This window comes from Bombus flavifrons, chromosome 16 (genome assembly GCF_040668555.2).
Source record: "Bombus flavifrons isolate JBK064 chromosome 16, iyBomFlav1_principal, whole genome shotgun sequence".
Taxonomy (NCBI): Eukaryota; Metazoa; Arthropoda; class Insecta; order Hymenoptera; family Apidae; genus Bombus; species Bombus flavifrons.
The window spans coordinates 10,307,460-10,332,456 of record NC_138457.1 but is presented as its reverse complement, the minus strand read 5'-3'; the positions used below and the strand labels follow the sequence as shown (position 1 = coordinate 10,332,456).

The window sequence follows — 24,997 nt, the reverse complement described above, 5'->3', positions numbered from 1 at the left end:
TCGTTAAATATATAATTTTATTAAACGTCATTTTAGTGTGATCAGTTTCCTGTTTACATTCTTAACAACTTGAATATTTTATACGTGTCGATCGCATTTGGAATCAGTTCTCTGAAACAATAATATACGCGGTAATCAACTCTTATAAATCTATGCAGATTCGTTTCAATAACGAATAGCATACGTCAAACGTGATGCGTATAAAATGTACATCCAATTAAACAGATTACGTTACGAAATTTTTAAAACGTAGAATAAAAGGATTTATCGTGTCCATACATATTTAAAAAACGAAATTCTTTGAATTCTTCAAATATTATAACAAGCTATTCATCGATTGAAGTATCAAGGCCGTTGAATTACGTTGCATTGTTTAATTAATGTTGGAATGTCAGTAAAGAAAATTCCATTCTCATTAAAAATAATCTTAGATATAGTGTTTATTTATAATATACATAAATTTCAACAAAATAAGGAAAAGGGAACTAGAAAAGATTGTCTTATTGAAACGCATCAAATAACACAGTCGTAGCGGCGGAAGGTCGCAACGAACCTTGAGATCATGAATGACTAGTGCTCCTGGTGGTTGCTCTGTATAATGGCAGCGTGGAATTGACAACGTGTATTTTGGGCCACGTCCAGCGTGAAATGATAACTCATCGGCATGAACCGTTGTCTTCATTGGCCGCAAATAGATGATTCTATTTGCTTCTTTCGTCGGTCGTCCAGCTAAACGAATTGTCGTCGCAATAACGAAACATTGAAAAACCGACCGGTTTATTCCTCTCGTAATAATGTTACCAATTTACCGGTAATTAAAGCTTGACGCGAGGCACGCCGGGATTCCAGCTTAATTAAACTTTTCTTCGTCGTTGGCGTTGATCGTTACATTGACGTAATGCCATTGGGGCATCGTGTTCAACATGAATGCCTGCAACATTCTGCCCTTCGTCTCCTTTCTTCTACGCCACCTTGTATAGCTCTCCTAATTTAGAACCTCTCGAAGACAATCATGCGCACGGCAGCAGCGCAGGAGGACATCCAGAAACCTGTTCGCCGGTGTGTGCGCAAATACGATCCCTCCTGGCACGAGTTTACACGTAGAAGGTGGCTCGTCCTTTGTGTACGCGGCCAGCCAGGATTCTATGGGTACGTTCCCATGCAGACTGGTTTAGCAGTGTTGTAGCCGTCGATCGACGCGCCCTCTTCCTAAAACTCCTTTGTCTCGTAACCTCCAAAGATGCTGTTCGCATAAACAAGCAACAGGCAACAAGCAGCAACTTGTGCAATTGGCGATAGAAACGCGAAAGTACATGGAGGAGAAATATTGGGCAACGACCAGCAACTTTTTCAAGAAGCATGCAACATTGACAAAAAGTTGCTCGCTGTTGATTCGTTAAGGACGCAGCTTAAGGAGAACTCCCGTAAAAGTCCATAAAGCTACCAGCTATATAAATTTACTATTATCAAACAAAAGGCTTTTACGTAATTCGAATATTCATATATGGGCTGTCGTTAGCGAAGAATGCTATTTCGCGTTTGTCGTTACGTAACATTGGTGTTGCGTGGTTTTATATAACCCGCGCGATCCTAACGAATGACTTTTCGAGTATGTATATATTAATCGGTCGATAGATCGCGTGTGCGACGTCCAGCGACAGGAAGAGCCCGCTAAAGGATTCCGAGAAACATCAGGGACGGCGACTTATAGCCTTTCATTTTGGACTGTTCGATGCAGTTTTCTTACGCCGTGCCCCGTAACGCGTCGCATCTTTTTTCGTTTCACGGCCTACTCCATTCCTTAAGGCTCGTCTACACATTACCTAGCGAAGACTGGGCCCTTTGGCTCTGTGTACATATGTAATCTTTTCTTTTACAATTCTTGTGCCGCTGTTTGAAGGCTGTGATACAATGTGAAGTGAAAAAGATTAATATATTATACATAAATTTGAAGTTTTCGAAAACTAAAGTCTGTCTTTATGGAATTTCAACTGTAATTTAGCCATATGATTGTGGCAGCCATTGTTTGTTCGATAATTAAATGAAAATTCATGACTGGTATAACTTTTTCGTTAATTTACAGTTAACCACTTTAATGGTTGCAATTCGTGGATAAAATAGGTGGAAAAAATTTAAAAAAACTCGTTAGGTTTGTTAATTAATGGCTGTGTTTGCATCGCTCACGATGGAGCGCGCGATAACGTTGATGCACCTGCCCATATTCAACTCTTTCGAGAGTTTTATCAAAAAATTTTCGGTTAATTAACAAACTCATTGACGATCTACATGGGAATATAAAAATGCCCGAATAAAAGTTTCATTTGCGCTTGCAAACAAAACAGTACGAAATATAGAATTTTATTTATAAAAATCTCAATGTGAGCATATTTTATACAATTTTTTTTTTTTTAAATAGAGTGATATTAATCAAATTGAACTTCAAAGATATGAAACATTCAAACTCTTTTCAATTAACTTAAAAAAACGCCATTTTATGCGCGATCGTTTAAAAAAATAGCTACGCCCCTATATAAATAAATAACTGGAGAAATTTTTGTCCGCTCATATTTGTTCCCGAGATATTTATATCTGAAGGTTAACGTTTCGATTTCTTGCAACGTTTTTGTCGAGGAATTCGACGAACTCGTGCGATCGAAATTCCACGTACCGCGGTCTGCTTTCAAATGTGCGCGGGAAAAAATTGGCCTCGCGAGAAATATTTGAAACATGTGAATTCAATTTACAAATAACACTCGTTCCAAACGAATTTTCAGAACGCTCTTACAACTCGCGAATGCTTCAAAAAACGAACTTTCCAGGAACGACTTTTCCACGCAACCGATTGTTTATTATCTATTTTCCTACTTCATAAACATTTTTAACGCAAATGTTAAATGTACGTAATATCATTAACATAAATCACTTGGAGTACGTGTAGATATCAATAACACGTGTAATAAAACATAAAATATTCTCAAGAAAGTAGAGAAACCACGTTCTCAAATCGTAACAAGATGGATCAAAGAAAATTCAGAATATCTAGTAAAAGATATCTAAAGAATCACGTGTTCTCTCAATGTTAGAAAAAGTGAAATATTAAAATATAATAAAATAAATTCAAGACGTCCACCAAGAATTCTATTCCAAAACCTTCTCCAACCGCGCTTTCATCGTTAATCTCGATAGCCTCGGCGGTTCCGTGAGAAACGGCGATGAGAAAAGAACGAGCGCGGAATATCACGGGAGCAGCCCAATCGAAGCGTCTTCATGCGTGTCGTGGAGAAGGGCCATGTGAACAGGCCTTTACGCCTGCGAATCGCCGCCAGCGAAGACGCACGAGGGCCTTCTTTTCCTTTAGACCTGTACTTCCTCTCTTATGCACAGGCTACCCTAACACAAAGCGGCGTTTTCTACGCGGCTCGGAGCCACGCTGTGCAAGGTCTCCCGTTCGTTTCCCTCCCGCTAACTCTCCTCTGGCTCTCCACCGTCCCTCGTCCGTTTTCATAGGCGTTGTTCCATCTTTGTCATACTCGAAGCTCTTTCTCAGGGCCCTCGTCGTGCCCTCTCGGTTCCTCACCTTGCTCAGCCGCGTATTCTTTTCGCCTATGCGGCCGTGTGCACGGTCATACACCGGGTGTCTTTGAACGGGAATGAATTCACTCATGCTGCATGAGTTGATAGTATTAGACTGTGGAATATTTGGTCCAGCAGGGCGATTTTGCGAAAATTTTGTTACTTTTGACCATCGTCCATCCTTGATAAAATCACCATACCGTGGAGTTTTATGAATTTATGGAAAATTTGAAGGTAAGAAAATGTACAGAATGCATATAATACACAACAGTATACAATACATCCAAAATAAAGTATTTAACGAGTAAAGAAAATCTCTGCCTACATCATTTTTGTAATTGTGCCCATACAAATATAAATTTATGCTATAATTTTTTCAATTTTGGTCACAACTGTTATCATTTCTCGTTTGTACACGGTATTTGCATTCGGATCAACCGGATCATTGATCTAGCTATGTAAATATTCCTTCAAATACATAGCGAAATGTTCGATGAATTATTTTAGTTTTCTATTGTGTGGTTCTTATACATTATGGGATTCAAATTGGTTTGATAAAAATTTATTCCTGTACTTTATTGGATTATACAGTCGTAAAGAACGTCTCATTTGATATATGATTCGATTATCGCGCTGCTGGAGTGCGCATGCGTCGAAGAATAGCAAGTCAAAAGACTTATTACATATATATTCTGGACGTAATTTATAAGCATACATTGTATTAAATTCATATTTCGTTATATTTCCTATTGTACCAACAGGAAAGTTATTATAGAATATAATGTGGATATTCAGCGACATATTGCATTATCTACTTCAAAAGTGTCCCACAATTTAAAATAATTTAGTACTGTGTTACCTATTCTGTTTACCTGGATTACGTGTTTAGGAGAAACAATTTTTTTTATCATTTTTCAAATGGTTTCTCGCTTTTCCTGAACAACTTGTTCGTGTCGTGTCAGTTTTGAAATACGTGTGCCATATACATATCGATTTTCACATCTATCGGAACGCACCATCGTAGAACAATCGTGAGTTAAACGGACGATAACCATGGCAGAAAACCGCGTCCAATGTCGCAGGTTGACTGTGCCTCTTGGCAACGGGACGACTGCTCCCACGAATCAGACAACAATAGTCTAATAACACCTTGCATATACTACGTTCGAGTCCCTTTATACGAAACTGCATTACGAGTCTTCAGAGTTCTCTTTATCGTTACATCGGTGTAACATTTCAATAATCTCGTGAAGTCGATTAGTAATATTCATTTCTTCGTTAAGATTTATTTTATTTAAGAAACGAAAAATTATTTTGAAAAAAAGACCGATCTCATAACCCCTATTTTCTATTTTAACTCTTCACTCCAACTCTTATTTCTTATATTTTAAAAACTCGTATTGCTTTTAAATCCATAATTTTACAAAACAAAGTACATAATCTGCCAATGCATTTCACCATTATACGTATCAATTTTTACTTGAATATTACGTTTCATGCTAGTAAAAAATCCCACGATTTTCTTGTTTCAACAATTTTATCTCGCTAGATCGCTGGAGTGTCACACGCTGCGCCGCGTTAAAAGACACCACCCCGTATACACGCGTCGGTGTCTACACGAGGAGCGGCACAGAGGGGCTTGAATCGTGTGCCGATACACCAATACACATCGTATGTTTGCGAGAGACGGAGAAAGGGTGCCAGCGAAAAGCAGAGAGAGAAAGAACGAGAAGAAGAAGAACGGAGTTGAGTCGAGTCGAGTCGGCTGTTGCCGGCTGCGAGTTTTCCCCTCCCTCGATCCTTTGCCGCCCCTCTCCGGCTGCACCCCTCCAGCCTAGTCGCTTCAATCACCCCACGTCCCTCCGGCGAGTCGACATATTCCCCCCTCTGACCTCTCCGTACCCTTCAACAGCCCAGAGTCGAGTGGTCGCCATCGTCCTCCCTTCGATCCCCTCGTCCATCTTCTTCTTCCCCCTCTAGATTCGTCGTCTCGCTCTACTCCTCTGTCCCCTCGGCTCCTCTCGTGGCGTGCCACGACTCGTGGCGAAGTTTTAGCGTCGCCTACCTCTACTCGTGGCGTGCCTACAACTCTTAGCCGGATCTATTACGCGCAGTTTTCGTGTTCGCGCGACGTTTCGTCCTCGCAACTTCGTTCGTCGCAGCGTTTCCTTCTTTTTTTTCCTTTCTATACTAACTCTATTCTCACCATTCGCCTCTTCCCTCGTCCGTCATCTGTTTCCTCGTTCGTGTTGTACGCGGGTTCGCGCGGCGTGTGCGCTCGTGCCCGGCCGCTAGTTTTCCAGTGTGTAACACGAGCTCAGTGTGAAACGACGTCGGTTGAATACGTTTTTTCTCTCTCGTCACGCGGGTGCACCGGAAGAAAGAGAATCGCCCGATCTCGCCGGAAGTCAACGAAGCTTACCGGCTCGGCTACCGTGATTCGCGACGCGCCATCACCTAACCTCCAAACGCCTGTCTCTCGTTTTCGCGAACCGTGACAATCGGCGGCTGCGTCCTCCTGCTGGCTCCCTTGTCTTCGTGACGTCTTCGATTCGATATTCACGCGGCGTTCGCGCGTTCGTTCACTTCACTGATCGTGTAGTGCGTGCGCGGAAATCATCGATCTCCGGTTTTCGAAAGTGAGACCATCTTCGCCCGATCGAGTCATTATAATCACCGCGACATCTCGTGGAAATAAAGAAATAAGAAAATATTGTATATATCTAACCTGTGCCTCTTTGTCGTTTGTGTGCTTTGTGCCAAGGATATTCACGGTGTGTGTACAATTATTTTATTACGTCGCCGATCTCTCTCAGGGAACACTTTTTTTTTTGGATACGATCTCCTCGCCTGTAGGCCACGTCCTACCGTTTGCACGGTGAGTACATATATATACAATGTGTTTGTCATTGAAGCCGGTCGTCGTGCCCGCGTGCTGCGTCACTAAGCGACGAGTAAAGGTGCGATCGCCCGGCGAAATCTCGTTGCGGCATTCACTCGGCGTTCGCGCGTGCTCCAAAATCAGTGTGTACGTACCTCACCGGTAAGTCGTGTGATTCAAGGGCGCATGTCCAATGAACGTTCACTCGATGTTCCGTTCTAATTTGCTTCATTATTATGTAGTATTTCACGACCCAACGTCTGTTTTGCGTACTGGAATTTTTCTAAGCGTATGTAGTTAGCACGTATGGAAGTCGTACGTGTCTAGGTCACGATTACCGGCGTCGAACCGCGAAATCATAATATTTGCGCTATTCTCTGTTTACGTTTGCGCGGCGAGATTCATGGTAGACACGCGCGTTTCGTTACGCGCCAAAACCTTTTCGACGTTTCATGGCTGCGACCATGCCGGAAACACGTTTTATGGATCCGTTTGTTCTGTGTGTTTGTGCTTTTCCACGAGTTTTCGTCGAGTTTGGAGATCTTAGAAGCATGAAAACTAAATTTAATATATCTTAGACTTTACTGTCTATAATCGTACATGTTTTGTTGGTTATATTTTGCTGCAACACGTAATAGTCTACAAAATTGCCAAGTACATGCTCTAATCTCTATGATAGGCAGTGTATATATAATAACTATATGATTTTATACATATTTCTCCTATAATATCTAAAATATGTGCTCTCTCAATATATATTCATATAATATGAACGAATTAACGTTAGATTTTTATACGTATATGTATATTCTATACAGATACAAAGGTTTATGAAGGTATTGAAAAAGTTGTGGACACCTTTTATGAATATGTCTTGTACGTAATGAAATATTTTGGAATTTTATTAGTTTTGTTACGGGATTCGGCTACCATGATTCTATTGTAAAGTTTGAAGCACATCTGAGAATATATATATATAGAAATTACAAGACATTTGACACAAGTATGTACTTTCCAGCGATCACAAAAGTATTTAAACAGTGAATTATGCTTTATATTAATAAACCTCAATATTCAGTGGGGATATATTTAGCATTTATGTGTTAATATAGTGTACTGATTTTTTACTAAATACATGTATACAGTAATGTGTGTCTATATACAATTTCAGATTGTCTTTAAAGACCAATATAATCATGATAATAGTCATACATGTCATACATACAATATAGAGATAGATAATGGTTATATGTATATGCGTTGATGACGGAGTTGGAGGATTTGAATTTTACCGCCATGCCAGTGTTGCCGTTTCATAGCGGATTTCAACTGTTGCGTTTGTTTGCGCAAGAATGACGCTTAGAAAGCGGTTATTTTGTGTAAATGAAACTTCTGACGTAATTTTGAGTTTGGCGTGAAGTTGCTTACGAGGAATTAATTATTTCAGGTTACATGTTGACGATTTATAATTTGTCAAATGAAAGCTGAAGATTATGTAATACTTATTACTTTTATATTTAGGAATATGAATATATGACTATCGTTATTTATACAATTTGACTTTTAATTTTCAATTAAAATAAAAATGGATTCCATTTTAATCCGAAATTATATGGATAAAATGAAAATTATGAATGAATTCTTGTTAATGTCATTAACATGTTAAATATTCAGAAAGGTTTGACGTCATTATGCTTAAACAAATCAGTTCTATTTTTTGATAATTGTTATGTATGAGGTATTTGTAATAATATTACTAGGTAGTCGAGCCATTTAGTTTGTTGATATTTTATAATCATTTATTATTAAAAAGAAAAAGAAAGAAAAGAAAAGAAAGAAACGATACATACGTACGATACAACGTAATAGAACAATTTTAGCTGTTTATTATATTTCTTTTGATTCGTTTAAATCACGTCAGAACCGTTATGCCATTCTGCTGACAGTTGTGGTAAATATCCAATTTCTTATTTAGCCGGCCAATTAACAAATCTCACTCATATATCATTTCCACAGTCCGGCACCGGTATCAAATTCTATTAACGTTAACAATCCCGAGAACTGAGGCGAGATAAGCAAATTTATACTCCAAATATGCGGCTCTATTCACAGTAAACTCTATTCTATTGATATTGGGATCACATATACATATTAAATTTTTCATATGGACTGGAGCGTACTTTCTCACAATTTCCTTTCTCCCATCGTTCATTGAGAAATTTCACTGGTTCATTAGCCATTCGATCGGCCGCGATATCGACGTTAATTAGAGCGAATTATCTCGGGAATTGCCGGAACGCTTGTCTCTGTTTTGACCCATTAAATGGTTGTTAGCGGGTCGCGATATCCGCGATATCTCGCGGTGGGCGGAACGATGGCAGGCGTGCGCGGCTATAAAGGACCGTATAGTCCCTGGCTGTGGCACATGCCACCGTATTAGCGTTACGACCACCCCAAAAGTTTCATCCTCGCCGAACAAACGACAAGCAGCTTTTCCTTGATATATCGTATTTTTTAAGTAAAATAGCGTCCTCATCGAAGTAACTGCGAGCTGCTTCCTGCGGATGTTCCATGCTTCTTGAAAAAGTTACTGGTCGTTGCCCGATATTTCTTCGTGTTCTTTCGCGTTTCTATTGTCAGTGGCACGAGTTGCTGCTTCTTGCTTGTTTCCATTCCGGATGGTAAAGATCAGAGAAAAGTAACAGAGACGCGACGACAAAAACAGACATTGCTTCGGTGTGCACAGTTCGTCGACTCTTCGACGATGCATTTGGATTACTTGTTGCTAGAGCAAACGTGGCTTTGAGACTCGAACGAAATGGAAACGTTACTCCGATCACGTTGCTTCAACGTGGACAAAATGTTTCTGCGAGTTGATATTTATCGGCTACTGAAACGTGCAGCAACGACAGGCCGCGAAAAAATGTCTCGTTATCGCTCCAGCGAGGACGTAGCTTAAGCTGCGCGTGTGGAGTCTGTGGGTCCAATAGCCTCGCACGTGGTGCCTCCACGCCAATATGCTCGCTCGTTGAAAAAGTATCGATCTGTCCGACTCGACCGAGATATTTTCAAGGCAGATGCTGATCTGACGGAAAGATTCGAAGAGTTAGGGTTGTTAGGAACTGGGGAACTGGAAGTTACTTTCTGGGGTAGGAGAGCGTTCCTACGTGGGACTTTTACGGGATCATGTTTGACGTGGTATTTCTTTTGTATACGGTGTATGGGGTGTAGGATGTATTTCCTTTTTACGATTTTTCGTTTCTAAGGGCGGTTTGTTTCATGATTTTGGTTTCTAATAGTACTAAAAGAAATGTTGTTCTTCCATTAAAATCAATTATTTGAGTTTTATCAGCAAATTCGAATTATTCCATTTGATATGTGTTTGATAGATAAATCGCACGATAATGTAGTAGGATGTAATAGCTTACAAATATTTCTAAAAATTGATGTCAATTTATATAAATTAAATTTTAATGATCATTCGCCTGAGTTTCCACAGACATTCACCTCACGTTGAAAGTCTTGCTTAATAACGTTTAAAATTGTACGAAAGCGTGACTAGCACTTCCAACAATTGAAATTTCCAATTTCTACCGATTACATATGTATGTATGTACACCGAATATGTGTATTTATTTCACGAAAATGATAGGTTGCTCGGCTTGCACGTGAAAAGGTAACGAGGTTTAACATTTTACAACATTTGACATTTATTAATATACGTATTCTTTTTACATGGATGAGTCAAAAATGTGAAAGTTTTTAAAGGGTATACTTTGCAAATATAGAGATAATAGGAATTATCGGGACTCGTACGTATATTAGTAATCTCTACCACTTTTGTCAATTTTATCGCGTAGCTCGTGAATCGAATAAGAAAAAAGGAAAATCAAATGAAAATTACTTTTCGAGTGCTTCGAAAGGAAATAAAGACCAAAGATTAAAATCAGCCTCGTGATGTTCCGAATAATTGAAATTATTCCGGCGCAAGTCAAAGCAAACTTCTATATAAATCGCACTAATGTGTGTCGAAACTTGGCAAGTTTTGCGTTTCGGTGAAACTTAAATTTGACTCGAGGAAAATCGATATTCTTGTTACTTAGATACTCTTCTACTTGTAATTTTCAACTCTTACTGATTGGTATTTTCATTATATCGTTCGATCATCATACAGCGTTATTTTTATAATATCAAGTAAACGTACACGCTGCAAATATCGTTTAACATTATTAGAAACATCATTGTTAACTTTATTTGGAAGAATTGGTAATTTAGGTGTTAATTTGGAATTTTCTACACATGTAATAATTTGGTTAAAAACGTAATTTAACTGAATTTAACAGTTGTGGTTGCGACCATTCCGTTCGCACGTGTAACGCGTTGGATATTTCAGTTATTCCAGAGGCGTTTGAAATGAATTTCTAATTTTGATACAGTTTTGGAATTGCACGAAATTGGACTTAAAATATGTACAAGCTTGACAAAATTTCTCGTGTTAATTGCACAGTGTTGAGCGTGAAAGTTGTTTAAAACGTTCTGACATTTCACAAATGTATTTGTACTTAAATAATGAAATAGAGCAATTTCATTATTTTTTTTAACGGCCTCTTTAATTTCTCTTTCTCTTTATAAAGAGAAAAATCGAATTTCTAGCGAAAAGTTGGCGTGGACAATTTATATTGCTTTTCCAAGCAGTGATCAGGAATTTCTAAATCTCGGTCTTCAAAATAGTTGCTGAAATTTCTATACCAATTTGCAGAAAATTTTTCATGCAGAATAGTTTCTGCGATTGCTAAAGTTTGCAATTCGTTGCAAATCAATTTCCGAAGCTTCGAAACGCTGGATCAAATCAATTTTCAAAACTTTCGAAACATTTTTTGCAATCCCACGGAAATTTTCACAATTTTTCTCAACTAAATTGAAATTTCTCAACTAATCATTCTCTGAATCAATTTTCCCAACTGTTAAACATTACGAACTGCCTCGTTGCAAACCGGTTCCCAAAATTTTCCAAGCAAACGTGATCAAACCTTTCACCGCTCGATTATTTCGTAGTTTCCGTGCATCCTGCGCGTTGTTTGAAAATAACAAACACCGGATCGTTTGCATCGGCGTATCTACAACACCTGCCCGACCGTGCACGCTCATTAAGCTTTCTCTGAATCGTGAGAATTGACCGAGCCTCCCCTATGAATCACGCGGCGGTAGCAAAACAGGGAATGCACGATCACGGGATCAGCACGTACACCGTTCTTTATTTTGTTAACTCTAGCTGGCGCATACCGTGGCTCATTTATATTTAGAACAGCAGCTTGGCTTTCATGGAACCCGACTTTTTCAACGACATCGGTTTTCTTTATGGATTTTTCCAGTCGGAAGTTCTGTTCCTTGAATCGTATGCGTTTGGAGAGAGAGTGAGAGAGTGAGAGAGTGAGAGAGAGAGAGAGAGGTTTGAATAGGAGACGAGCCAGAGAATAGCTCAGCTATGTTTTATTTCTTTCTACGCAATTGGAATTTAAAATCGTGGAAAGTTGTTTATGAGAGTGTTGTTTAATCCGTGAAGAATTAGTTATACGAAACATATTGCTCAGACGCAGGATGTAAGTATTCTAGTGGAAGTATATTGGAGTATTTTCAGTGTATTTAAATTTAGATTAAAAGGGAGGGCATAGCTTCGGGAGACTTTCGATTTAAATATGAACGAATCGATTCGTTGATCATTTTGTTCTTGCTAATCTGTTCACTTTTTCACCAGCGAACTCAAATTTTCCCAATAATCAACAGCCGGTTTTCAATCTCACGCGCGTGAGTAGCACAAACTCCCGAGATCCATCGCTTCCTTCGCCCTTTGCAATTCTCAAAACTACATCTCGAAACGATCAAGACTCGATCGAGCCGATAAATATTCCCTCGTTGGCAATTTCACGGTAGTTATGGCTCGCCTTTGCCGGGTCTGTTTTGATTGAAAATTAAAGCGACGTCTGTTACAGTTGCAATTTCCCTCCCGCGAGAAGACGGGTGCCGTCCCCAAAGAACGATGCCATTGTCGATAGAAACTGGCTTTAAACCGGCAATCAGAGCGTACCTTCCTGCGAGCTAAACATGCTCGTCGCGTTGTTGCGTTAGAGTCACCGCCTAAAGAAACTCTTTGTACGTAACAGGCCTCTTCGAGCGTTAGAAACGTCGTCTTCTATAGATATAGTTGTGTTTCGCACGCTTGTATAGACAGTCTGCTGTGTATTATGCTGGCTCTACATTAGACAAATAGAGGATTCGTTCGGCACAATGGTGGAAGAACGATTAGAGTTTGAAGTTAGGTTTGTTTTTAGCGTGTTTTGGGAATCGAACATGGCGAAGATCTCTGTTTGGGTTCGATAGAAGTTGACATTTTTCGAAGGAGAATTATAAATTGTTTATAATTTGAACAATGATCCTCGGTTCATATTATTATATCTACGTATACAGTGGTCATAAAAGCTATTTGTACACCATTGTGTTTATTATTGCATTTGTATATTAATTAATAGTTTATACATGTTTATACATATGAGTGTTTATACATTTCTGGGAAATTTCAGGTTTCGGAAATTTAAATGCGTATACGCGAAAATGTATAAGATATTAAAAATCCAACACTTGTGACATTTAGTAGACGAAACAAATTTCTGTTTGGATTCCATGTCTTTAATTATTTTCGCAAAAAATAAATCCTTCTGAAAAACAGCCTTGTCAAACACATTGAAATCTGTAAAAACGACTCGAGCCCAAAGGTAGTGATTTTCCTAATGTTCTTTCGAAGTCGAACGAAATGAAAGTCTCCGCGATGCAACACGAGAAGAGTTGATTTAAATTCCTCTGGGTGGAAGACAAACTTTTCTTTAAATTCTGTCTGTAATTAGTCGCGAAATCATCGCGTTTCCCTTTGCCATGTTTTTGCGAGAAAGAGAGAGAGAAAGCGAAATTTCGCTACCGATACTTTTTATAGTTGATTAAATGAGGAAATTAAGCATCGACTACGAGTCTTGCGGTAAATACATGCAACGCAGTTCGTACTGCTAGAAAAAAAATGAAATAGACAGCGTGTTGCTTGCGTAATTGAGAGTAATTAGCATACCGTCAGCCTTTTAAGCGCGACGCCGATGATTTGATGGATTAAAGTCGCCTTTGAAATTTTTTACTCGTAATAATGACAATAATTTTCAAGAAATAATAACCAGGTTTGGGAATAACCGAACGGATGAATGAAATATTAATAAGTAAAAAGGTGTTCGAATGGATCGAGAATTATCATTCTAGAGTTATTTATGTACATGTTAATTCTTTTATTAGACGATGCTTCTTTTTCACGTTTAAAACATTCCTCGATAGTTAGATTACTTTGGAAGATTTCAATAATTATCTAATAACTTTGCCTATTTATTCGTTCCCCTTTAACGTCCCAACATTCCTACGTAAATCTATGTCTTATACAAGCGACTAAACTATGCACTTGAATTTTTCAAATTACAAGTTCAACATATTATCGTATTAATCTACTAGAGCGAATCTACTAGAGTCCATATCTATTATTATATTATCGTATAATATCGTGGAACAAAAAGTCTATCTGGGGAAGGTTAAACGATTCTCCTAGCAGGGAATATTTCACCCTCGTCGTTCTTCCAGAAAGTTCCACGTATAAAAAGAAATGAAAGGAAGCTTGATAAAAATGCGTCCGGAAAGTCGGGTTCTATCGTCGGAACGAGAACGTTCGAGGAGCTTCGACGCTTGTCTGCGTTCCTGAATTACAGAAGAAAAAAGACGAATTCTCGAGTTAAAAACCGGTTCCAGATGCGTGGTACCACGGGGCCAGCCAGTGGCAAAAAGGGATCCTTCTAGCGGCTAAAAACCGTCGAGCGGCATCGAAACAGGTGGCCCTTGCGTCATCCGTGAAAATAACTTTCCATTTCACCAGAGTACGAGCCACGGGAATTGGCGTACTCGAGATCCGGCGTCATAGTTATTCGTATCGTCAGTCGGACTGCACAGATGCATATAGTAGCTCACGAAAGCATTCCAACACTTAACACAGAATTCTTTAGGTACGAACACATCACGCGTATTATACGAATCGCGACTTTCTCCCATCGGATGATTGGAGAAGATCTATAAAAAATTGAGAGGACCCACGAAAATTACGTGAAATCTAAAAAAAGCCAGTAGCCTAAAATCTAGGAAACACGTCTGAAATCTGCAAGACGTATAGAATACTTACAAGATACGTAGAAAGTGTAGAAAACGTCTAAACAGCGTGTAAACTCTAGAGAAATTGCAAAGACCGCAGAAATCGGAAGTATTTTTTTTTTTAACTCAACGGGGAAATAACTCGCCATAAAACATAAGAAAGTAAGCTAAAATAAAAGGTCCGAGACAAAGAGTAGGGAGAAGGAGGTCCGACAGAGAGCGATAATTAATTAAATAAACCATCGGTTTTATTCATTGGTTGCGGTTTTGCGATAAATACACACCCGCCACTCGAAACCACGTCAAACCCTTCGGATTAATTTATTTCCCCCTTCTCCTTTGTTCGATTTAATCACATTTTCGCTGGTCTCGAAACGAGCGTAGGAAAAACAGCATTTTCGAGCGGGCACACCCGATAAATTGGATCTGGTCGATGATCGTGAACGCCGTGGTTCAAATATTTATTACTCGTACGCGTTTACTATTTTGCCTGTCGTGTCTACCTTCGGTCGCGTTATTTAGGTTGCTCTCGTGTTCCGCGTTTTATCGATTGCATTTTATCGAATCGGCGACCTGAAATTTGCCGTATCGTCGTCGTTCGAACGATCAGTTTTAGTTTCGACTCGACAAAACGACAAACTAACGGAAGTAGGCTGCCGTTTTTTTATTTTTTATTTTTCTATTCTTTTACTTTTTTATTCTTTTTGTTTTTTCTGTAGAAAGGTTTAACGTCGCATCGACAACCAGATTCATTAGCGACGAGATGCTCTGTGAGTGGACTTTAGAAAATTCGAATCGATTAGGTTTGTTTTGTTACTCGATCGACGTTACGTTTCTCCTACCTTTTTAATTTCGTTTCTCGGTTTCGTAATTCGGCTTTTAATCTATTAATTGGCTCATTTTGCCACGAGGAATTATCTTCTCCAATTATGGAATTATAGAATTGGGATAATCAATTTCGCTTGGCTCAGTTTTGATCCTTGCAGCTGTAAATATAATATAATTTCATTTTAACGAAATAGATAGTTCGTTATTTTGGATAAACGAAGACACATAGGGGTTGGACGAGTTTATTAATATTATAATTTTATTTTTCGTATACTATAGTATATTACAAGTCATATTATAAACTTGTTTCTCTCTCGAAGAAAATCTGAATTTAGCGACACGATATCGATAGAATGTTTTCAATCGAGTCTACACCTTTTTTCAATTCAATAGAAGAATAACTCACGAACAAAAAAAAAAAGAAAAAAAAAGGAAAAAACTGGTACGAGACTATTTCTCATACATATGTAAATTCACGGTTGAACCGAAAATTCATGAAATCGATTTCTGCCGCTATTGTTGGCCATTGTCGTCGCGACGGAGACGCTTATCGTCATGCAAATTTCGTATCGGCGGAGAAGAAAAAAAAACTTTCCGCTAGCGAACGTTGTACGTCTTCGGCATGGCTGAGGAAGCACGTGCGACACTAGTTGCTTCTTCTCTCAGTCAAGGTCGCGTAACTTCCACGATGTAATCCATCAAGTTCCTTTCTCTCTTCCCACACGACGAGTTTCACTGGATTTTTCACTCGATTTCGTTCTGCGCCTTCTTTGTGAAAATATTTCTTTTCCTCGTTATATATGCGATGATCGTATTTGCGCAATTTCAATCGATCAATTTTCAAAGTCTTGCCTACGATACGAAATATCCGGATAAAAACGTCTTATCATTTCTCTTATCTGCAAAGATTTTTCTGTTCCGCTAAACGTGTTCTTACTTCATCTTACGTTCTTCTATTTCACTCGAGAAATTTTTTCCATGTTCTATATACACAATCTTATACTCTAATATATACTCTCTTCTTCTCTTCCAATTAAGATTTTTCGTCGTGCATAAAAATGACGATTGAAAAATACAGAAAATATACGTTGCCTTTGAAGCAACCTTGTTCTTCGTTTTGTAGAAAAATTTTGATTTAAAAGCTGCAAAAAATTCCGTTTTCCCTCGTTTAGAGCGCAGAATGCGGAAATATATCACGAAGCCGCCATTAAAGTCATCACGTTCACAGAACGAGATCCGATGGAATTAATGGGAGTAAAAATAACCGATTTCGGGTCGATTTACGCGAGAAAAAAACGATGTTGTATTCTCGATTCTCCTTCTGTATTATGTTTTTTTACGGGATAATTGATGCGATATGGGTGGAACCGTTAGCTGGATGAAATCCAGATCGTGGATTTCGTAGAGCGAATTTTTTTCACGTGGGTGGTGAGTTATAGTGGTTGCTGTGGCTAAAAATATGTAGAGGGTGTGGGGACACGCGGTTCAAAAAATCGGGCAGATCTTTTATTGGTGTTTATCGTTGATTATTTTCGTGCATGGCCGATTGCATAAGTCAGAAGTGTCGCAGTTCGAGCTGAATGGTCTTACGAGATCTCGACTTTTGTACCTTTCTTTCAACTTCAACGTAGATTTTCGCAGATACCTAACTTTCTAGGTGTGTTGCTCCTCTATCGATAAGAGACCGAGAATGTACAAACACAAGTGTCGATTACGATGTTTTCCATCTTTTTATTTGACGTTAAAGAACGCGTGCATCTTCGTAGTACGTATAAGTTCTCGTACGTATAGTTTTTTTATTATAAGCAGTAACGATTTCATATTATTAATAACATTTTTCGATACTTTGACGGACGAGCAATTTTGTTCGCAACAATTTTCTTATAACATTTTTGATGTAACGATTGAATAATCATGAGTCCTGATGCGAAATGTGAATATTTATGAACCAGTGTGACGTACATTTTTTTCCATGCCTGATTTTATAGGAATTTTTCCTAAGGATTTTGGAGTAACATTTTTTAATATGCGCTTTGGCATGCCATTCGAGGTTCGATGAAAATGGAATGAAACGAACGAATCAAATTTTCTTCCATTACGATTTTGCAATTCTGTTCGATAATAGTAACGCTTTATTTCTCACCCTGACGACCATGAAAAGGTATTTGGTTTACCAGCCATTTATCCTTTCATACGTATACACTCCTCTTATCGGGCTATTTAACTACTAACCTATTGCTTATTTATCTGACTATGCTTATTTAACTCTTGATTTAGCTATTGCATTTAAAAAACAAATTTTTCGGTAAAATCGTAAATAAGCAACCAGAGTAGCTCGACTTTCGTTTTCTATTGGCTCGAATTTCTCGAGCGGGAGTCTTTTAAAATCGTTTCGTCAATTTCTGTTCCGTGTCTTTCACGTACATATCGTCGTGCATGATATCCATTAGCTGTAAGCAAAATTCGAGTCAGGTCTCGTAAGACAGCTGTTGTAACGAGCTAGACAGGGAGCAATTGCCCTATCTAAACATTCCCAGCGCTGTCACTCCTTGGAAACGCAGCTGTATACCAGGTGACTCTAAAAACCAGTTCAGAATATAATTTCTTCGTGCGCAATTGACGGAATTGAAGTTTTATGAAACGAATATGTCTGTGCCGATTTTGTAGTTTATTGATAATTTACTAACAAGTTTATTTATTAATAACGGTAAATGGTCGAGAGAGGGTGGGTTATTTAAAGGGAAACGGGTAGGATCAACGAGGAATGGAAAGAAGAGATGGAGATGTTAAAAATTGCGCACGATACAATTGCCAAAATACAATTCGGCCAGCCAAAGCGTTATAGTTAACGGGAGATGTGAAAACGTGAAAGATGGGAAGAGATATCGGAGGGCGGAATAGGAAGGAACGTGTAACATGTGTAAAAGGAATATTGGAACACCAAAACATTTTTGTGGAAGACTGTAGAGAAGTAGAAAGAATAAACGCGAGTGTGGAAGATATTTGGCAGAGGGATGGCTAAGAAAGATAAAAAGGAAGAAAAAGGTGAGGAAAGAAATACTGGAAGATATATGAAAGATTAAGAGGCGCAATAGGCAGACGGTTAAAAGTAGGAGCGGCTGACGGAATTAATAGTAGAAAAAACTTGCAGCGTAGACTCTTAGCGTGTATTATCTAGGTTAAGGATAGCGCAAGAATAAAGTATGGAAGGATGAGCGAGGAGATCGGGCGAGGAGCGAGATTCGGACGAGGAAGACGGTTAGAGAAATCGTAATCGAACCGCGTATCTCGGCTACGAAGTCGAAATCAAATAAATTATTATTAACGGCAAATGCTTCCGTTCGAAGGAAAAAATTGAACGTAGATTTCAGGATGGAAGGCGCGCGTAATAGACCCGAATTAATCCGTTGTAAGGAAATGGCTGTCAGTGCGTCGCGAGGCGTCGCTAGAAAGGGGGCAGCACCGTCGTTCTCCCTTAAAATTGGAGGCTTAGAGGCCAGTCAACGTTCACGAGGCGTTCAAGCTCTATTTTCTCGCCGATCGAACGTCCGATAGAGTGCTCGTACTTCGCGTCGCGGTGAATTAATTAATTAAATCGGCCTGCTTGTGCCGGCTCTGATCGATACTGAAAATTATACGACTCGATATGACCGGGTTCCTCCACTCTCTACTTTCTCTGGGGACATTGCTCGTTCCATTGTCCTTCTCTTCGTTCGAAACGATCATTGCCGCGTCCTAAATAAGTACGTCCGAATTAATATACAAGATCGCGTAAAACGCGGCAGATGCGAATTTTCTTCAGCGTCCGGAAACTTGCGTGCTCTTTATTTGACAATTGTCCTTTGGACGTTGTTTTCTTAAGAAAAACTTTCGTTGCCGGTGTCCGAACCGCGTTATACTAAGATGATAGAGTCCACTATCGTAAATTAGATAATTTTTCCACGATAAATGCATTACGTTTGTTTTCGTATAACAGGATAAATAAGTGCATTTCATTTTATGAACGTATTAACGCAATATTACAAATACATCTAACTTTGTGAATACATTGATACAATAAATTCTGCGATTTTTAATATTTCTAGCATAATCTATCGACATAACTTTCCAAACAAAAACTGGTAAAATACTAATGGTAATGATACGACGCTCGACGTCGTAAACTTAACGTTTAAAACTTGCGGATCGTTAGCAAGGTAAAAAGAGCTCGAGCCGCTGATTATCTATGCAAACAAAGGCTACGTTGCCCGTAACGAAACGCGAGAATTAGATATGCGATTGCAAGACTACCGGCGATGATACGCCTCGGAGAGTAGTATAAAATTTAAATAAGTCCTGCCGTTAGTTCCTTTGTGCCAGGCAAGAAGACTTTCCTGCCTTAGTCATCGTTTAATTCGCCTCTCTCTCTCTCTCTTTCTCTCTTTCCCACTCACTCACTCACTCACTCACTCATTCGCATACCATTTCACTTACGAGAGTTGGTAATTTTCTACTTAACTGACGGAACTGTGTCGCAATAACAGCTCTGAAACTAAGTGTTTCGTGTATTATCCTTCTTAATTTCAAACCTTTCTAATTCTCTTACTTCTCTGCTAGGCCGTAGTGCGTATGAAAAATTGACAGAAAACTGTATATTACTGTTAATGGTATTATTTTTATTATCGTTATTCATTAACACAAGGCAAAGCAAAATATGTAAAACAGAAAGGAAAAGGAACAGAGTTAAAAACAGTAGCGAGGTTCAGACGTTGAGACGAAGGGGAAGAAAGTAGATGCTGGATGAAAGAAAGTCAGAAAGTATGCGGATTATGCGAAGAAGAAGAAGAAGAGTCGTGCCAGTATATATGGTAGGAATGTAGTCTAAAGAGATAAATATGAACGGAAGAAGGCGAGCGAATAGAATAGATGGTTGAGATCGGGAGGAGAAAGAATCGAAAGGAAGAACGGATGAACCGAGAAGAAAAGCAGGAGTGACGGAAGTCAAAGTGAATTCAAAAAATATAGGATTACCTATTCGTTGTTTGTTTATTTATGCGCAGTATAATAGTCCGAATAGATATATTAAATGGTGTGAGAACGCGATTTAAACTAAACGGAATCATGAAACCGATCGTGTTTGCAAGTTTGGTATTTTTTTATGTTAAATAACGACGTTTTAACACATCGCTCGGTATTTCGATTATTTTTCCAAGATTTTTTACCGGAACGTATGATGAAAAGGCAACAATTGCGTCAACAGGTATATTTACAGTTGGATACTTACATTGACGCAACGTGTGCGTCAGTATCGCTGAATGCGTTAATCAAGATTTTGAAGATATTTCTACTTTTATTTGGCCAGTTTAAATCTTTACAAGGAGATATTCCTCGTTACAGTACAAAGAATTACGGTATTCTTCTCTAAATTGTGAGGTTGTGATTTCGCTAAAGCATTTACCGTTCTTCTCTCTATTCCATCAAAATTTATTTCACTTATTCGATCCACTTCGCGAACGCACAAAACTAATCGGGGTTTAATTGATTCTCAACCGAATTAACGATTATGAAATCCGCGATTTTTCTCAAATTATCAGGGCGTCTTAAGAGTAATTCTCTACATAACTGTAGGCGAATGATTTGTAGAAATTACAAGGAAATTAACGAGCAACTTCTAAATATGTATCTCTTCTGTCATGTAACAATGACTAGGATAACTATTATTCTGTGTATTACATTTGACAAAGATATAATTAAAATGAAGAGTAATTGGAATGGTTGTGAATCCATTACTCGTTAACGACGAACAATCTCATTAACATTATTAATTTCGAGGAAAGTTTATCAAATGTTAAATTTCCACATTTTGAAAGAACGAAAACGCGGGTATATTTCATTAAGGTTCTACATTCATTTCGAGTCTGCTAATTAACGAAAAAATAATATTATATCAGACACATTTCTCACGGAGAAATGTAATTACGAGAGTATTAAATGGAATGAAATACGAATTAACAATGAGAAAGAGAATGTAAAATATACAAATTAACATATTACTAAAATATTTTAGAGCCAAACACGCGCGTGCGCGCTCGCACACACATTTGTACAAGAAATTTAATCAAGTTGTACAACTTTTATGATATTTCAGTCCCTTGAAAAGCATCTAACGAATGAATTTTTAAATTCTTTTTAATTAACAAGATACAAGATTTTTAATTTGAAGAGCACGTTGGTACAAATAATTCTAATTCTCCAGACTGACCCATATTCATAAAGGAAGCGCGCAAGGAATTATCAGGAAACTGATCTTCGTTAATAGTCGACGAGCGATAAATGTCTTTCCCTGAAATCTTACCATCGGTCAAATTACTAATTAAATAAAGCTACTGCTGTGATACATGAATAATTCACTCTCTTTTTCCTACGTTTTTACTATCAACGAGAGTTAATCTGTCGTTAATTACAATCTGATGCATTGCCGTCATGAAAATACGTTTCGCGTGCATAATATGGAATTCCAGTTGTTTTTAATCGCAGTTACAGAATCCAGGAGTTTCTGTGCGACAAAAGAATCATTAACCGCGTTTTTTAATCATTTTTATTTTCAAAAAATATGTGCACTCACTTATCGCAGACAATTTCGACGAGTACGATATTCTTGAAACTCGTAGAAACGAATCTCTGAAAAGTCTAAAGCAAATTAGAAGTCGATCGAATGGAATGGAAAAATGAGATCGTAATGGTGAAAAGTCGAGGTTGTACGATCGTTGGGCACAGTCGAAGGTTCTTGAACCAGGAAACGAGCAATTTTGCTATCCCGACCATCCACTCGCTAGATAGACAGATATTTAATTAATTTCAGCGCGAGGTTGTCGACAACTGAGGAGCTCACCGTTGAAATGCAACGGACATGAAGAAGGTGGACCACGTACAACCGTATTTAAGTATGTTTTCAAACTCAAAGAAACTCGATCCGAGGTTATAAGAATATTTTGCCAAATAAGATACGAAAGGACGAAGATATTGTTATCAGGAAAATTAAGAATTCCTTTATAACTTTTCTTTTTTCATTAATTATACTTTCCGTTTACTGCATTTACTGCAGCAAGAAGGAGTAATTAATTATTGCCACAATTATGATACACATTACGCTTATTTATTGGTTAGTAATATCGAGAAAATACGTTTGAAAAATTCCTACCGTTTCTGGTACACTTTTCCCAATTACAATTGAAAATGAGCACACGATTCAGACAATTTAAAGTATTAAATTGAATTGTCAATAATTTAAATCGTTTCCAAATACTAAAATTTTGTTACGTGGGGAAGGATGGGAGGGAGTTTGAGAGTTTGTGAAAAGTTTGAGAAAGGCGATGTTCAATGTGATTTTCATAGGAGGCAGTTTCACCTGGTGAAAATATCGCTTTGGTAATATTTCGTAATTTAGATCGTCTTCGTTATGATTTAACTCGCGTGGCCTACCCTCGTTATTTCGCGGCCGAGGCGAAGTGCAGCCTGAATGCGGTCCATTATTATGCTCCCTGTTGCACCACTTATCTTCGATCATGGCGTTCGCATTCGCCTGGAATTGTTCTCCGCGGATCGGGAACACGACCTTTTCCAGCCCGTGGAAAGGTTACCGGCAGAAGAATCCCGTTCGCGTTTCCTTTTGCGATTTCACAGCAAAAAAGCTTACTATAAATGGAGGAACCTTTTACATATTTCTGCATACTTTGTCCTTTTCTTACTTCTTTTTAATACGAGTGCTTTTTTTCTTTTTTTTTTTGTAAACCATGATTGCAATTCTAGGAATTTCGAGAAATTTAATTGAGATGATACATGACTAAACTTAGGGCGCCATTGTAATAATTTTTTCAAGCTTAAAAATTGTCAGTTAAAACGATAGGAGACGAACGACCAAATTAAACAGAAACATATTCGGGATAAAAGTTGGCGAGGCAGCGAATTTATTAAATTTCGCGATGTATCGCGAGTCTTAGGCGGATAAAGCGGATAAGGCGAAGAGCGTAGTGGCCGCTTGTCGTGTTAACGCTGTTATCGACGTTTCACTGTCAAGAACGACAGAGTAACACCTGTTTCCCGTGTTCTCCAACTTTTATCTTCTTATCCGCCAGTCAGTGTCGACACTGACGCTAACTAAATAGAATTTTCTTTTTTCTTCTCCGGTCCGGCTCTCTGAATGAACCGTAAGCTTCTTGGAAGCTAATCTTCGCACTGATGAAAGAAAGCTTGCCTCCACCTTGACCCAGAAGAGAAGCGGCTTATTGATTTATCCGTTTATATTCCGTTCAAAGGGGAATGGGATCGGGGAAAGAAAAATTTCTCGACTTTTTCTCCTGGTTTACCTTTTGCAAGAGTAGCGTTTGTTAAAATTATCGTAGTACGTGTTATCTATCTATGGAATGAAAATCTCGCGTCTTTGACCTGAAAAATTCACAACTTCGAAGAAGAAAACAAAACGAATTTCTTTAGAAAGTCGAAATGAATTGAAATCGACAGGAATGTACGAAACATTGGCAAAATATCTATGCAAATCAGTTGATTTTGAACATTCTCTGTCGTCGTCGTCGTCGTCGTCGTCATCGTCGTCGTTCTTTTCCATCGACTCGTGGCTGTTATTTTTGAACAGTGACGCGTGGCTTTGTTCTTAAACGCGATTATTCGGCGTGGCGTGAAATCATTGCGAAACGAACGGCAGCAGTCTTCGGCAACAATGTGTCCTGGCCGCGTTCGTACGGACGCATCCGGATTATCGGCGGATTGAATAATTCAGTTCGCTGATGAAATCCAACGGGTTGTGCTTTCCGTTCCACGATCGCGCGCTTTGGCCGCGTTCTAGCTGTTGAAACAATTTGCGTAGCCAGAAAACTGTCGATCATTTATAACGATCATTTGTAAATGGACGCGTAAGGTCTCGATTAGCAAAATCAATACAAGAATCGACTCTAGGAATTTTGTAGCCAATGTACAACGAGTAAAATCATCGATAGTCTGTGCAATTGGCAACGAAGGAATTGGCTGCCAACTAGTATCGCTCGATTGTCACGGAAGCTATGTAGAAACGAGTATAAATATTCTAGGCGAAAGAAAAATGTCGGTACCTCGTAAAAATTGTTCAAAGTAAAGGTTGTACGTATCTATTTTAAGAGCCGAGAACGTTATCGTAATTATGTCGAGCCGTTGAAAATGATATTTCGTAAGAAAGAAAGAAAGAAAGAAAGAAAGAAAGATGAAGTAGCGAATCGCGTTCTCTTTGAAATTGGCGAGAATAGCGAGCTCGTGCCAGTACTTTTGATCATCGCCGTATTTAAATACACGGGAACGCGTGTGCCGAAAATTACGCGGATTGAAACTTGGATTCGTTTACGACACGTGTATAAATGCACGTGTCTCTGCATACACGTGAAATAGGAACTTGTAACACGTACACATGTTTCCAACCCTTGGTTACTTTTATATTAGCCGAGAGTGAGCGCACGCTTTTATCAGCTT

General features: G+C 38.6%; 1 protein-coding gene across 12 annotated transcripts in view; it reads left to right on the top strand.

Moving 5' to 3' along the window:
• The window catches only part of heph (polypyrimidine tract-binding protein 1 heph), a 415,917-nt gene that overhangs the window by 93,581 nt on the left and 297,339 nt on the right, over window positions 1-24,997 (top strand). For 2 of the 12 annotated variants that reach the window (XM_069130472.1, XM_069130470.1), the window contains exon 1: window positions 5,450-6,451. The exons of 6 other annotated variants lie outside the window; for them this stretch is intronic. The gene's annotated coding sequence lies outside the window, so the exon portion shown is untranslated. Of the gene's footprint in view, window positions 1-5,448; window positions 6,452-24,997 lie in introns of those variants that run through there. 4 more of the 12 variants (XM_069130476.1, XM_069130474.1, XM_069130462.1 and 1 more) reach the window with 3 other exon arrangements.